Genomic DNA, 13,026 nt, shown 5'->3' on the forward strand with positions numbered 1-13,026 from the left:
AGGCATCCTGAAAAAGTGTGGTACCTTCATCTTAAATACCTAGGCATTACTTAGCACACTCCGAACATTTTAGTTTTGATGTTTGGAAACTTTTATCGTTTGACTTAATTTCAAGTTTGAATTTGAATCGGTTTCGAACTATGCGAGATTAGCAACAGTAACAGAGGTGACGTGGCATCATTAGCAGAGTTTTACTGTAGCCTAATTATCCGGGCGTTACAAATCTCCTCCACTACAAGAAATCTCGTCCCGAGATTTAGGAGGTAGAAGGAAACAGTGCGGGGTATTCATCGCGCAGGCGATCCTCGCGTTCTCAAGTGGCTTCATCTTCAGAATGGTGCGACCACTGGACCTTGAGGAACTTGATCGCCTTCTGACGTGTGCGGCGTTCAGCTTGGTCGAGAATGCGGACCGGATGCTCTTTATAGGAGAGGTCCTGTTGCAATTCGAGCACTTCATGGTCCACTGCTCGGATTGGGTCCTTGAAGCAATGGCGGAGCTGTGACACGTGGAACACATCGTGAACCTGAGAAAGGTTCGGCGGAAGCTCCAGTTGATATGCCACTTTTCCACGCCTTTCCAGAATAGTGAATGGACCAATACAGCGAGGAGCTAGCTTTCCCTTGATCCCAAAGCGGTGAGCACCCTTTATTGGTGTAACTCGAAGATAAGCCTTTTCGCCAGGTTGATAGACCATGTCTTTATGATGACGGTCATACTAACTCTTCTGGCGCGACTGAGCAGTCTTGAGATTCTCGCGAATAATGCGGATTTGTTCTTCGGCATGTTGGATAATATCCGGACCGAAGAGTGGACGTTCCCTAGTTTCTGACTAGTTCAGAGGGGTTCGACACTTTCTTCCATATAACACTTCAAAGGGGGCCATCTTCAGACTAGCTTGATAGCTATTGTTATAAGAGAACTCAGCATACGGGAGAGATTCCTCCCATTTCTTGCCGAAGGAAATAACACAAGCTCGAAGCATGTCTTCGAGAACTTGGTTGACACGCTCAACTTGCCCTTGCGACTGAGGATGAAATGCAGTACTGAATGACAGATGAGTTCCCATAGCTTCTTGGAAACTTGCCCAGAATCTTGAAGTGAATAAGCTGCCACGGTCTGAACTGATTACCAGTGGAATACCGTGAAGTGAAACAATTCTGGACATGTAGAGAGTTGCAAGCTGACTAGCAGTGATCATTTCTTTGACGGCCAGAAAATGTGCAACTTTAGAAAGCCGGTCAATGACGACAAGAATAGCATCATTACCTTTTTGCGACTTGGGAAATCCAGTGACGAAGTCCATCTCAACATGGTCCCATTTCCATTCAGGGATAGAGATAGGTTGCAGAGTTCCAGCAGGCCTTTGATGTTCTGCTTTGTTACGACGGCAAACGTCACACTCAACAACATAACGAGCAATGTCTTGCTTCATATTACACCACCAGAATCTCTGACGGATGTCTTGGTACATCTTTGTACTACCGGGATGAATAGACAAAGGCGTATCATGAGCTTCTTTCATAACCTCCTGTGTCATATCCAGTTTTTTTTCTCTGCACATGGCACCACTAGGCGGCCCTTGAAGTATAAAGTGCCATCATCAGCAATAGTGAAGAATGAGGGCTTTCCTTCTGCGAGGTAGTGCTTAATCTTGTGGGCTTCAGAGTCATATCCCCGTATTCTCTTGATGGGGTCCAAGAGATCTAGTTCGACAGCCAGGGTATTGAGGGAACCCTGGGAAACAACATGGATGTTCATCTTGCGAAACTCCTTAGGAGGGGGAGTGAGTGCACCCGGAGGAACAACATGGGGGTTCAGCTTTCTGAATTCTTCAACAAGCGAGGGCTGGACTTTGTGAACCTGGAGGTGGTTGCAGTAAGACTTGCGGCTCAAGGCATCATCCATTACATTAGCCTTTCCTGGTGTATAGGAAATACCCATGTCAAAGTCTGCAACAATCTCCATCCATCTCTACTGACGGAGGTTCAGGTCTGGCTGAGTAAACAGATACTTCAGACTTTGGTGGTCAGTGAAAGTCTCGCAACGATTACCAAGAAGGTAATGTCGCCACTGCTTCAGTGCATGAATGACAGCAGCAAGCTCGAGGTCGTGAACTGGGTAGTTCTCTTCGTGAGGGTGCAATTGCCAAGAGGCATAAGCAATCACTTTACGGTCTTGCATTAGGACACAGCCTAATCCTTGATGAGAAGCGTCGCAGTAAATGACGAAATCCTTCTTAGTATCAGGTGGAGCTAGCACTGGGGCAAAAGTCAACTTGTCTTTGAGTGCCTGAAAACTTTCCTGACACTTGTCTGTCCATTGGAACTTGACACCCTTATGCAATAGGTTAGTCAGAGGCCTAGCGATCTTGGAGAAGTTCTCGATGAATCGACGGCAATAGCTGGCGAGTCCGAGAAAACTTCTGACTTGCTTAACGTTCTTCGGAGGAGCCCAATCAAGAATAGCCTGGACTCGTTCAGGGTTGACGGCAATACCATCCTTAGAGATGACATGCCCAAGATAGGTTACTTCGGGTAACCAGAATTCACATTTGGAGAACTTGGCATATAGTTGATGCTCTCGTAGCTTTTCCAGCACAAGACGAAGATGTTCAGCATGTTCCTCTTTGTTCTTGGAAAATACCAGGATATCATCCAGATAAACCACGACAAACTTGTCGAGTTAATCCATGAATATATTGTTCGTCAGACGAGAGAAGGTGGCTGGAGCATTGGTTAAGCCGAAAGACATGATGATGTACTCGTATGAACCATATCGAGTCACGAAGGCAGTCTTTGGGATATCCTCTTCACGAACACGGATCTGGTGGTAACCCAACCTCAAGTCAAGTTTAGAGAACACTAATGAACCAGCCAGTTGATCATACAGATCATTGATCCGAGGAAGAGGATATTTATTCTGAATGGTAGCTTGGTTTATAGGACGGTAGTCTTGGACTAATCGGTTTGTCCCATCCTTCTTCTTGAGAAAGAGAGAAGGTGCTCCCCAAGGAGAGCACCTTGGGCGAATGAAACCTTTGCAAAGAGATTTGTCAATTTCCTCCTTAAGCTCAAGGAGTTCATGCGGCGGCATCTTGTAGGGCCGCTTGGCTATAGGAGTGGTGCCTGGTTTCAATTCGATGATGAATTCGACAGCTCTAGCAGGGAGAATCCCTGGAAGTTCTTCAGGAAAGACATCCTGGAATTCATGAACGACAGGAATGTTTTCAATGCCCTCGAGTGGTGCAGCGTTCAATGCATTCAATGCATAGAGCCTTGCCTCGGCATTCTGAACCAGACGAGCATTGTAGCTTATTATTTCATTAGAAGGGTGTAGCAGATGGACGATCTTGGTGGCGCAAACGATAGAAGCAGTATGCGCTTTTAACCAATTCATTCCCAAAATGAGATCAATGCTACAGGACTTCAGTACGATGGGAGAGACAAGGAATTCCAATCCTTCGATTTCAACGGAGACATCGTTGCAAATCATGGAGGTTCGACATTGGCCCGTAGGGGTGTGTACTAATAGTGAAGCATTCATGTCTTCGCTTTTAATGCCATGCATGAATGCAAAATCTTCTGACATGAATGAATGCGATGCACCTGTATCAAATAAAACGGATGCTGGTACTGAATTTACGAGGAGTGTACCCATCACAGTAGCAGGCTGGTCTTGAGCTTCGTTCAGATCAATGTGGTTGGCATGAACGCGACCATAAGACTTAGCATTGTTGTTGCGGGGCTGGTTGCTTCCATGGCCAGCTGCTGGAAGGGCCAGTTGATTCTGGTTCTGGTTCTGATAGCAGTTCCTGGCAAGGTGACCTGGTTGACCACACTTGTAGCATAGACCATTATTGGGAGTGGGAACAGGAGCTCCGGGTGGTGGAGCTGGAAGTCTTGGTTACCTAGATGGTGGGGGAGGCAGATGAGGTGCAGCATAGATCTGCCTTGGGTCAGGTGCATTTGGCGGTACATGCTGTTCGGGATCCAGATCTTATGCTTCTGCGAGGGCGGGCCCGAAGATGAGCGCGTATCACGGTTGCGCCTGAGAGAGCTCTGGTATTCTTGTAGACCAGTTTCGACATTGATGGTCTTGTTCACCAAGGTGGCGAAATCAGTAAAGTCATGCACTAGAAGTGCGAGCTTGATGTCAGCTTGAAGGCCGTCACGGAACTTCTCCTGTTTGCGTGCATCAGTTGCAATGTCCTCTTCAGCATAGCGAGACAAGTCCAGAAACTCCCGCTGATAAGCTTCAACAGTTTTGTTGCCTTGGGTGAGGTTGCGGAACTCACGCTTCTTCCGGTCCATGACTCCCTGAGGAATGAAGCGGGCACGAAAAGCGGCTTGGAAATCTGGCCAGGTGATGATTGTTCCAGCTAGCAGAGTATGCCTGTGGCTATCCCACCATTGAGCTGCGGGTCCCTTCAGGAAGAAGGAAGCAAAGGTGACATAGCTGGCAGGGGCTACATCAGCAGACTCCATCTCATAGGTGATGTCACAGAGCCAGTCATCAGCATCCAGAGGCTGAGTTGAGCTGCGGTACATAGTTGGGTTGAGGCGCGTGAAATCCTGCAGAGTCACTTGGGCTGGCTGCTGGTTCATATTGGGGTGCGGGAACTGAGCCATCATATTTTCCATGAACCGGCGATTCATCTCAAGCTGTTGGATCATACCAGCCATGTACTCAGGCGGTGGTGGGGCGTTGCCACCACTACCACGACCACCTGGTCTAACCATCCTGCTAATATATAACAGGGGTAGTTCAGCATTGAGAAATTTGCAAAGACAAGAATCATTCATGATGAAACATGCATAATGAAAGGAGCACGATAGCTACTACATAGTAGTCGGCATAACTTACAAAAGGGATCATGCATAGAGTTTGGTACACAGAGTTCAGTACACAGACTAAAGACATCATAGGCGGCACGCAGGCTCGCGATGAAGGCACCTAATACTAATAAGCAAGACTACATCAGTCCCAAGAGGAACTGTGGAGGTAGGTGTAGCCTGAAAGCTAGTAGTGTCGCATCGGGAACTCCACGTCAGCAACCTGGGGTCCGCGGATACTCTGGTGCAGAACCCGATGCTCAAGTAGTAGAAGAGTACCAAGTGCGGGAGAGTAGCCTCCCACATCTGGCCAGCCGACATCCTGGGGCATCACGGTCCTGGCTGGGTAGATCGCAGAATGCGACAGACCATCAGATGGGACAAGGGGGTGCAACAACGTCAGAGCACGGTAAAGGTGCTGACGGGTGGTGTACAACTCGTGGCGAAGAGCCCGGTTAGCTCGATCCAGCCCCTCAGCATGTAGAACCAAGTTCTGATGGTAGAAGGGCTCTTGGGTGACAGTGGAGTAGGCAGCAGTGTAGTATCCCTCCGCACCAACATCGGATGCAATAGCAATGTGCCTGAAAGGGGAGGTGTCCAACTCCCGATACTCTCCACGAAGACGTGTCAGAGCAGCATAAGCAGCATCGTGAACTGCCATATCGATAGTCACTCCAACACCATGAGTAGTGTGCAGCACAGTAATGGAGTCATACTCCCGAGAGTAGAGGTGGACGATGGCACGATACTGCTCCTGGTTAAAGTCCTGATACTCCTCGTAGACGGTGTACTCAGGGTGCCAGCGATAACCCAGATAGGTCATCATCTCAGCTAGCACAGCAGGTGATCCCGAGGCACCAATGGCCGTCGTGTGGCGCACGACCTGCCTCGTGGGTTCCATCTGAAAGCAAAGATGTTTCAAAGGAGTCAAATGACATTGTGGGAATTGTTCAAAATACTATTCTAAGGAATAACTATGGCTTATCCAAATTTGGGGTGAATGTGGTCACGGGATCCTAGTGTTAGAGTTGTAAATTCGTTTAACCCGAGTAGAAGAGAGTTCAGAGTCCCAGAGTAAAGGTCGAGGAGTAAAAGATCCTAGTACCACCCAATGGCGACGTGGGCCCATGGGCCGCCCAACCATGTTAGTAAAAGTTTTGTAAAGTCTAGACTCAACTTCGGCCAAGGAGTTGGAAAGGGGGATTCCTACAGGCAGTCGGCTCTGATACCAACTTGTGACGCCCCCGATTCAATCGTACACTAATCATACACGCAAACGTGTACGATCAAGATCAGGGACTCACGGGAAGATATCACAACACAACTCTAAAAATAAAATAAGTCATACAAGCATCATAATACAAGCCAGGGGCCTCGAGGGCTTGAATACAAGTGCTCAATCATAGACGAGTCAGCGGAAGCAACAATATCTGAGTACAGACATAAGTTAAACAAGTTTGCCTTAAGAAGGCTAGCAAAAACTGGGATACAGATCGAAAGAGACGCAGGCCTCCTGCCTGGGATCCTCCTAAACTACTCCTGGTCGTCGTCGGCAGCCTGCACGTAGTATTAGGCACCTCCGGTGCAGTAGGAGTCGTCGTCGACGGTGGCGTCTGGCTCCTGGGCTCCAACATCTGGTTGCGACAACCAGGTAGAAGGGAAAGGGGGAAAAGATGGAGAAAAGCAACCGTGAGTACTCATCCAAAGTACTCGCAAGCAAGGAGCTACACTACATATGCATGGGTATATGTGTAAAGGGGCAATATCAGTGGACTGAACTGCATAATGCTAGAATAAGAGGGGGATAGCTAGTCCTGTCGAAGACTACGCTTCTGGCAGCCTCCATCTTACAGCATGTAGAAGAGAGTAGATGGTAAGTTCACCAAGTATCATCGCATAGCATAATCCTACCTGGCGATCCTCCCCTCGTCGCCTTGTGTGAGAGCGATCACCGGGTTATATCTGGCACTTGGAAGGGTGTGTTTTATTAAGTATCCAGTTCTAGTTGTCATAAGGTCAAGGTACAACTCCAAGTCGTCCTGTTACCCAAGATCACGACTATTCGAATAGATAAACTTCCCTGCAGGGGTGTGATACGTCTCCAACGTATCTATAATTTTTGATTGTTCCATGCTATTATATTATCTATTTTGGATGTTTATGGGCTTTATTAAACACTTTTATATTATTTTTGGGACTAACCTATTAACCCAGAGCCCAGTGCCAGTTCCTATTTTTTCCCTTGTTTCAGTGTTTCGAAGAAAAGGAATATCAAACGGAGTTGAAACGGAATGAAACCTTCTGGAGAAGTTATTTTTGGAAGGAAAGCAACCTGATAGACTTGGAGTGCATGTCAGGAAAGAAACGAGGGAGCCACGAGATAGGGGGGCGCGCCCACCCCCCTAGGGCGCGCCCTCCACCCTCGTGGGCCCCTCGTGGCTCCCCTGACGTACTTCTTCCTCCTATAAATACCCATATACCCTAAAAACTTTGGGGAACAGAATAGATCTGGAGTTCTGCCGCCGCAAGCCTCTGTAGCTACCAAAAACCAATCAGGACCCTGTTCCGGCACCCTGCCGGAGGGGGGAACCCTCACCGGTGGCCATCTTCATCATCCCGGCGCTCCCCATGACGAGGAGGGAGTAGTTCACCCTCGGGGCTGAGGGTATGTACCAGTAGCTATGTGTTTGATCTCTCTCTCTCTCTCTCTCTCTCTCTCGTGTTCTTGATTTGGCACGATCTTGATGTATCGCGAGCTTTGCTATTATAGTTGGATCTTATGTTTCTCCTCCCCCTCTACTCTCTTGTAATGGATTGAGTTTTCCCTTTGAAGTAATCTTATCAAATTGAGTCTTTAATGATTTGAGAACACTTGATATATGTCTTGCCGTGCATATCTATGGTGACAATGGGATATCACGTGACTCACTTGATGTATGTTTTGGTGATCAACTTGCGGGTTCCGCCCATGAACTTATGCATAGGGGTTGGCCCACTTTTTCGTCTTGATTCTCTGGTAGAAACTTTGGGGCACTCTTTGAGGTTCTATGTGTTGGTTGAATAGATGAATTTGAGATTGTGTGATGCATATCGTATAATCATACCCATGGATACTTGAGGTGACATTGGAGTATCTAGGTGACATTAGGGTTTTGGTTGATTTGTGTCTTAAGGTGTTATTCTAGTACGAACTCTAGGGCTGTTTGTGACACTTATAGGAATAGCCCAACGAATTGATTGGAAAGAATAACTTTGAGGTCGTTTCGTACCCTACCATAATTTCTTCGTTTGTTCTCCGCTATTAGTGACTTTTGAGTGACTCTTTGTTGCATGTTGAGGGATAGTTATATGATCCAATTATGTTATTATTGTTGAGAGAACTTGCACTACTGAAAGTATGAACCGTAGGCCTTGTTTCCTAGCATTGCAATACCAGTTGTGCTCACTTTTATCATTAGTTACCTTGCTGTTTTTATACTTTCAGATTACAAAAACCTATATCTACCATCCATATTGCACTTGTATCACCATCTCTTCGCCGAACTAGTGCACCTATACAATTTACCATTGTATTGGGTGTGTTGGGGACACAAGAGACTCTTTGTTATTTGGTTGCAGGGTTGCTTGAGAGAGCCATCTTCATCCTACGCCTCCCACGGATTGATAAACCTTAGGTCATCCACTTGAGGGAAATTTGCTACTGTCCTACAAACTTCTGCACTTGGAGGCCCAACAACGTCTACAAGGAGAAGGTTGCATAGTAGACATCAAGCTCTTTTCTGGCGCCGTTGCCGGGGAGGCTAGGTAAGAGGCACTCACACCCCGTGAACTAAGCTCTTTTCTGGCGCCGTTGCCGGGGAGGTGAGTGCTTGAAGGTATATCTTTAGATCTTGCAATCGAATCTTTTTGTTTCTTGTTTTATCACTAGTTTAGTTTATAAAAGAAAACTACAAAAAAATGGAATTGAGTTTCTCTTATACGCTTCATCTTTTTAATATCTTTCGTGAGTATGATGGAAAGGAAAATTGTGCCAAAGTGTTAGAAGAAGAATGCATTAAAATGTTTGGCACTAAATCTTTGAATGATGAGCATGATTGCAATGTTGTTAGTATTAACTCCTTGAATATCCATAGTACTAATGATGATTGCACTAGTCATGATGAAAATATCTCCTTTAAGCATGTCAATTTTTGTGGAGTGCATTGGGTTTGCAAGTACACACCAAATAGGGAAGATAGATATTGCAAGAGGCATAAGCATTTAGAAACTAAATTGTTGCAAGAAAGGCTAGATGATTGTGCTGAAAATTTAAATTTTCTTGGCTGTACTTGTGGACTTTGTAATGAACATGGTCATTTAAATCTCCAATGCAAATTGTTTCATGACTGAATCGTATCCAAAAATTGTGATAATTTGATTACCCTTGAGCATCATAAAGAGCTTAGTCTTCTTTTGGGGTATGAGGAAATGAAACGTATAACTGAGGGTATTTCCAAGTTTAATCCTGATAGATTTCTTGATTTTGATCTAGAGAAGATTTATATGTATTGTGCGGTGAATTGCATTGAAAATCCTTATATTTCCAATTACATAAAGAAAAGAAAACAAATAGAAGATGAAGAGAATGCTAACGAAAGGGAAGAGACTTCCCAATATTCTCCTATTATTTCTTATGATGAATCAGGTAACGAGGGGGAGCCTTCTATTCAACCAATCTCATTAATAAGGAGCTCCAAAAAGAGGATTGAACCCACACATGAGGTGAAGAAGAAGAAAAGAAAAAGGAAGAGAGGTAAAAAGATATCTCTCCCAAATAATGTTGCTCCTATTATGGTTGTGCCCCATGAAAATGAATCAAAAATAATTGTGGAAGATGATGCACTTGATGATGATCTCGTTATGCCTATTGCTTGTTGTGATGATTATGGTTCGGAAGATAATAATACGTCTTATGATCTTGAAAATCTTTTTGGCACTTGCTTGGAGGAATATGATAATTGCTATACTATTGGTGCTATCCATACTATTAATGATGAGAGTGATTATGCTTATGATATGAAAAGGCCCAAGCTTGGGGAAGCTATGTTTGATGAGGGCGACATATTTGAGAATATATTTGCTGAAATTAATGTTTGTCCCAAGCTTGGGGACACTATGTTTAATAATGATGATATTTTTAGCCTCCCAAGTGTGGATATGAAAATTTGTTATGATGATAGCATGCCTCCTACTTATGATGATTATATTTATGAAAGTGGGTTTGGAAGAGTGTCAACTTTAGGAAGTAATGATCCCACTATTTTGGAGGGTGTTGAATCTTATAATATTTATGAAAGTAGATTTGGAGAGGTCATGACTTTATTAATGATGTATCCACTATTTTGGAAGAGGTTTCAATTGATTATGATGAGAACAAAGTTGCTACTTATGATGATTATTGTGATGAAACCTATGCTATAAAGAGTAGTGATGATTATATTTATAAAACTTGTCATGATTATGAGTACCCTTTCTCCGAACATTACTCTTTTAATGTGGAAACAATTTATAGTATTCAAGTCTCTTATGATACTCCCACTATTCCGAATGAGAAGAATTTTGCTTATGTGGAGAGTAATAAAATTTCTATGCTTGTAGATCATGAAAAGAATGCTTTAGGTGCTGGTTATATTGTTGAATTCATTCATTATGCTAATGAAAATTATTATGAGGGAGTAATATATACTTGTAGGAATTGCAATAATATCAAGTTTCCTCTCTATGTGCTTAAAGTTTTGAAGTTATGCTTGTTTGGCCTTCCTATGCAAGTTGATTCTTGTTCCCATAAGTTTTTTGCTCACAAAATCCCTATGAATAGGAAGTGGGTTAGACTTAAATGTGCTAGTCATATTCTTCATAATGCTCTCTTTATGTTTCAATTCTTATCTTTTATGTGAGCATCATTGAAATCATCATGCCTAGCTAGGGGCGTTAAACGGTAGTGCTTGTTGGGAAGCAACCCAATTTTATTTTAGTTCCTTGCTTTTTGTTCCTGTTTAGTAATAAATAAATCCTCTAGCCTCTGTTTAGATGTGGTCTTATGTTTTAATTAGTGTTTGTGCCAAGTAGAACCTTTGGGAAGACTTGGGTGAAGTCTTTATGATCATGCTGTAAAAAACAGAAACTTTAGCGCTCACGAGATTAGCTAAAACGTTTTACTGGAGAGAGATATTGTAACGCCCACGATGCGGCTATATCTCCCACGTGTCGAGGCACGACTTAGAGGCATAACCGCATTGTGGTATAGTCGCAAGAAGGGTCATCTTCACACAATCCCATGTAATGAACAAGAATGGGATAAAGAGTTGGCTTACAATCGCCACTTCACACAATACATAAATAAAACGTACATCATTCAGAGATACACACATAGGTTCGACTACGGAACCAAAATAAAAGAAGACAACCCAACTGCTAGATCCCTGATCGTCCCAACTGGGCACCACTACCGATCAAAATGAAAAGAAACAACACAACGAACAAGATCTTCATCGAGCTCCCACTTGAGCTCGGTTGCGTCATCTGCACTGGCATCATCGGCACCTGCAACTGTTTGGATGTATCTGTGAGTCACGAGGACTCAGCAATCTCACACCCGCGAGATCAATACTATTTAAGCTTAAAGGAAAGGATGGTGTAATGAGGTGGAGCTGCAGCAAGCACTAAGCATATATGGTGGCTAACATACGCAAAGGAGAGCGAGAAGAGAAGCAACGGAACGGTCGTGAACTAGCAATGATCAAGAAGTGATCCTGAACTCCTACTTACGTCAAACATAACCCAGAAACCGTGTTCACTTCCCGGACTCCGCCGAGAAGAGACCATCACGGCTACACACGCGGTTGACGCGTTTTAATTAGGGTCAAGTGTCAAGTTCTCTACAACCGGACATTAACAAATTCCCATCTGCCACATAACCGCGGGCACGGCTTTCGAAAGATAATACCCTGCAGGGGTGTCCCAACTTAGCCCATTATAAGCTCTCACGGTCAACGAAGGATAATCCTTCTCCCAGGAAGACCCGATCAGTCTCGGAATCCCGGTTACAAGACATTTCGACAATGGTAAAACAAGACCAGCAAAGCCGCCCGAATGTGCCGACAAATCCCGATAGGAGCTGCACATATCTCGTTCTCAGGGCACACCGGATTGTCCAAGCTTCCGATAGGCCAGCCCAGAGTTGCCCCTGGTGGCCACCGGCGACTGTCGGGTTGAACCAACACTCAGAGGAGCACTGGCCCAGGGGTTTAAAATAAAGATGACCCTTGAGTCTGCAGAACCCAAGGGAAAAAGGCTTAGGTAGGCAAATGGTAAAACCAAGGTTGGGCCTTGCTGGAGGAGTTTTATTCAAAGCGAACTGTCAAGGGGGTCCCATAAATCACCCAACCGCGTAAGGAACGCAAAATCAAGGAACATAACACCGGTATGACGGAAACTAGGGCGACAAGAGTGGAACAAAACACCAGGCATAAGGCCGAGCCTTCCACCCTTTACCAAGTATATAGATGCATTAATTAAATAAGAGATATTGTGATATCCCAACAAAAACATAATCCAACATGGAGCAATCTTCATCTTCACCTGCAACTAGCAACGCTATAAGAAGGGGCTGAGCAAAGCGGTAACATAGCCAAACAACGGTTTGCTAGGAAGGGTGAAAAGGTTAGGGGCTGACATGGCAGTATGGGAGGCATGATATAGCAAGTGGTAGGTAGCGCAGCATGGCAATAGAACGAGCAACTAGCAAAGCAAAGATAGAAGGTATTTCGAGGGTATGGTCATCTTGCCTGAGATCCCGCTAGGAAGAAGAACGAGTCCATGAAGAAGACAAACGAATGTAGTTGAACAAATCCTCACAACTCCGAAACGAAACCGAAACTAATGAGAGAAGCAACCCGGAAAGAAACAAGCAACCTAGTAAACAACCACCACATACACAGGACATGATGCAAAAACAAATATGATGCATGTCCGGTTTAATGAGGCATGGCATGGCGAAGTGCAACAAACAACACTACAAATTAAGTGGAGCTCAATATGCAACGAGTTGCATATTGACGAAACACCACATCAATTGTTTAGTTCTCTCTCATTTATGTACCCAACAATATTAAATGTTGATTAACATGGCAAGAGGTGAAGCATAAGTAAA

This window comes from Triticum aestivum, chromosome 1D (assembly GCF_018294505.1).
Source record: "Triticum aestivum cultivar Chinese Spring chromosome 1D, IWGSC CS RefSeq v2.1, whole genome shotgun sequence".
In the NCBI taxonomy this organism is placed as follows: domain Eukaryota; kingdom Viridiplantae; phylum Streptophyta; class Magnoliopsida; order Poales; family Poaceae; genus Triticum; species Triticum aestivum.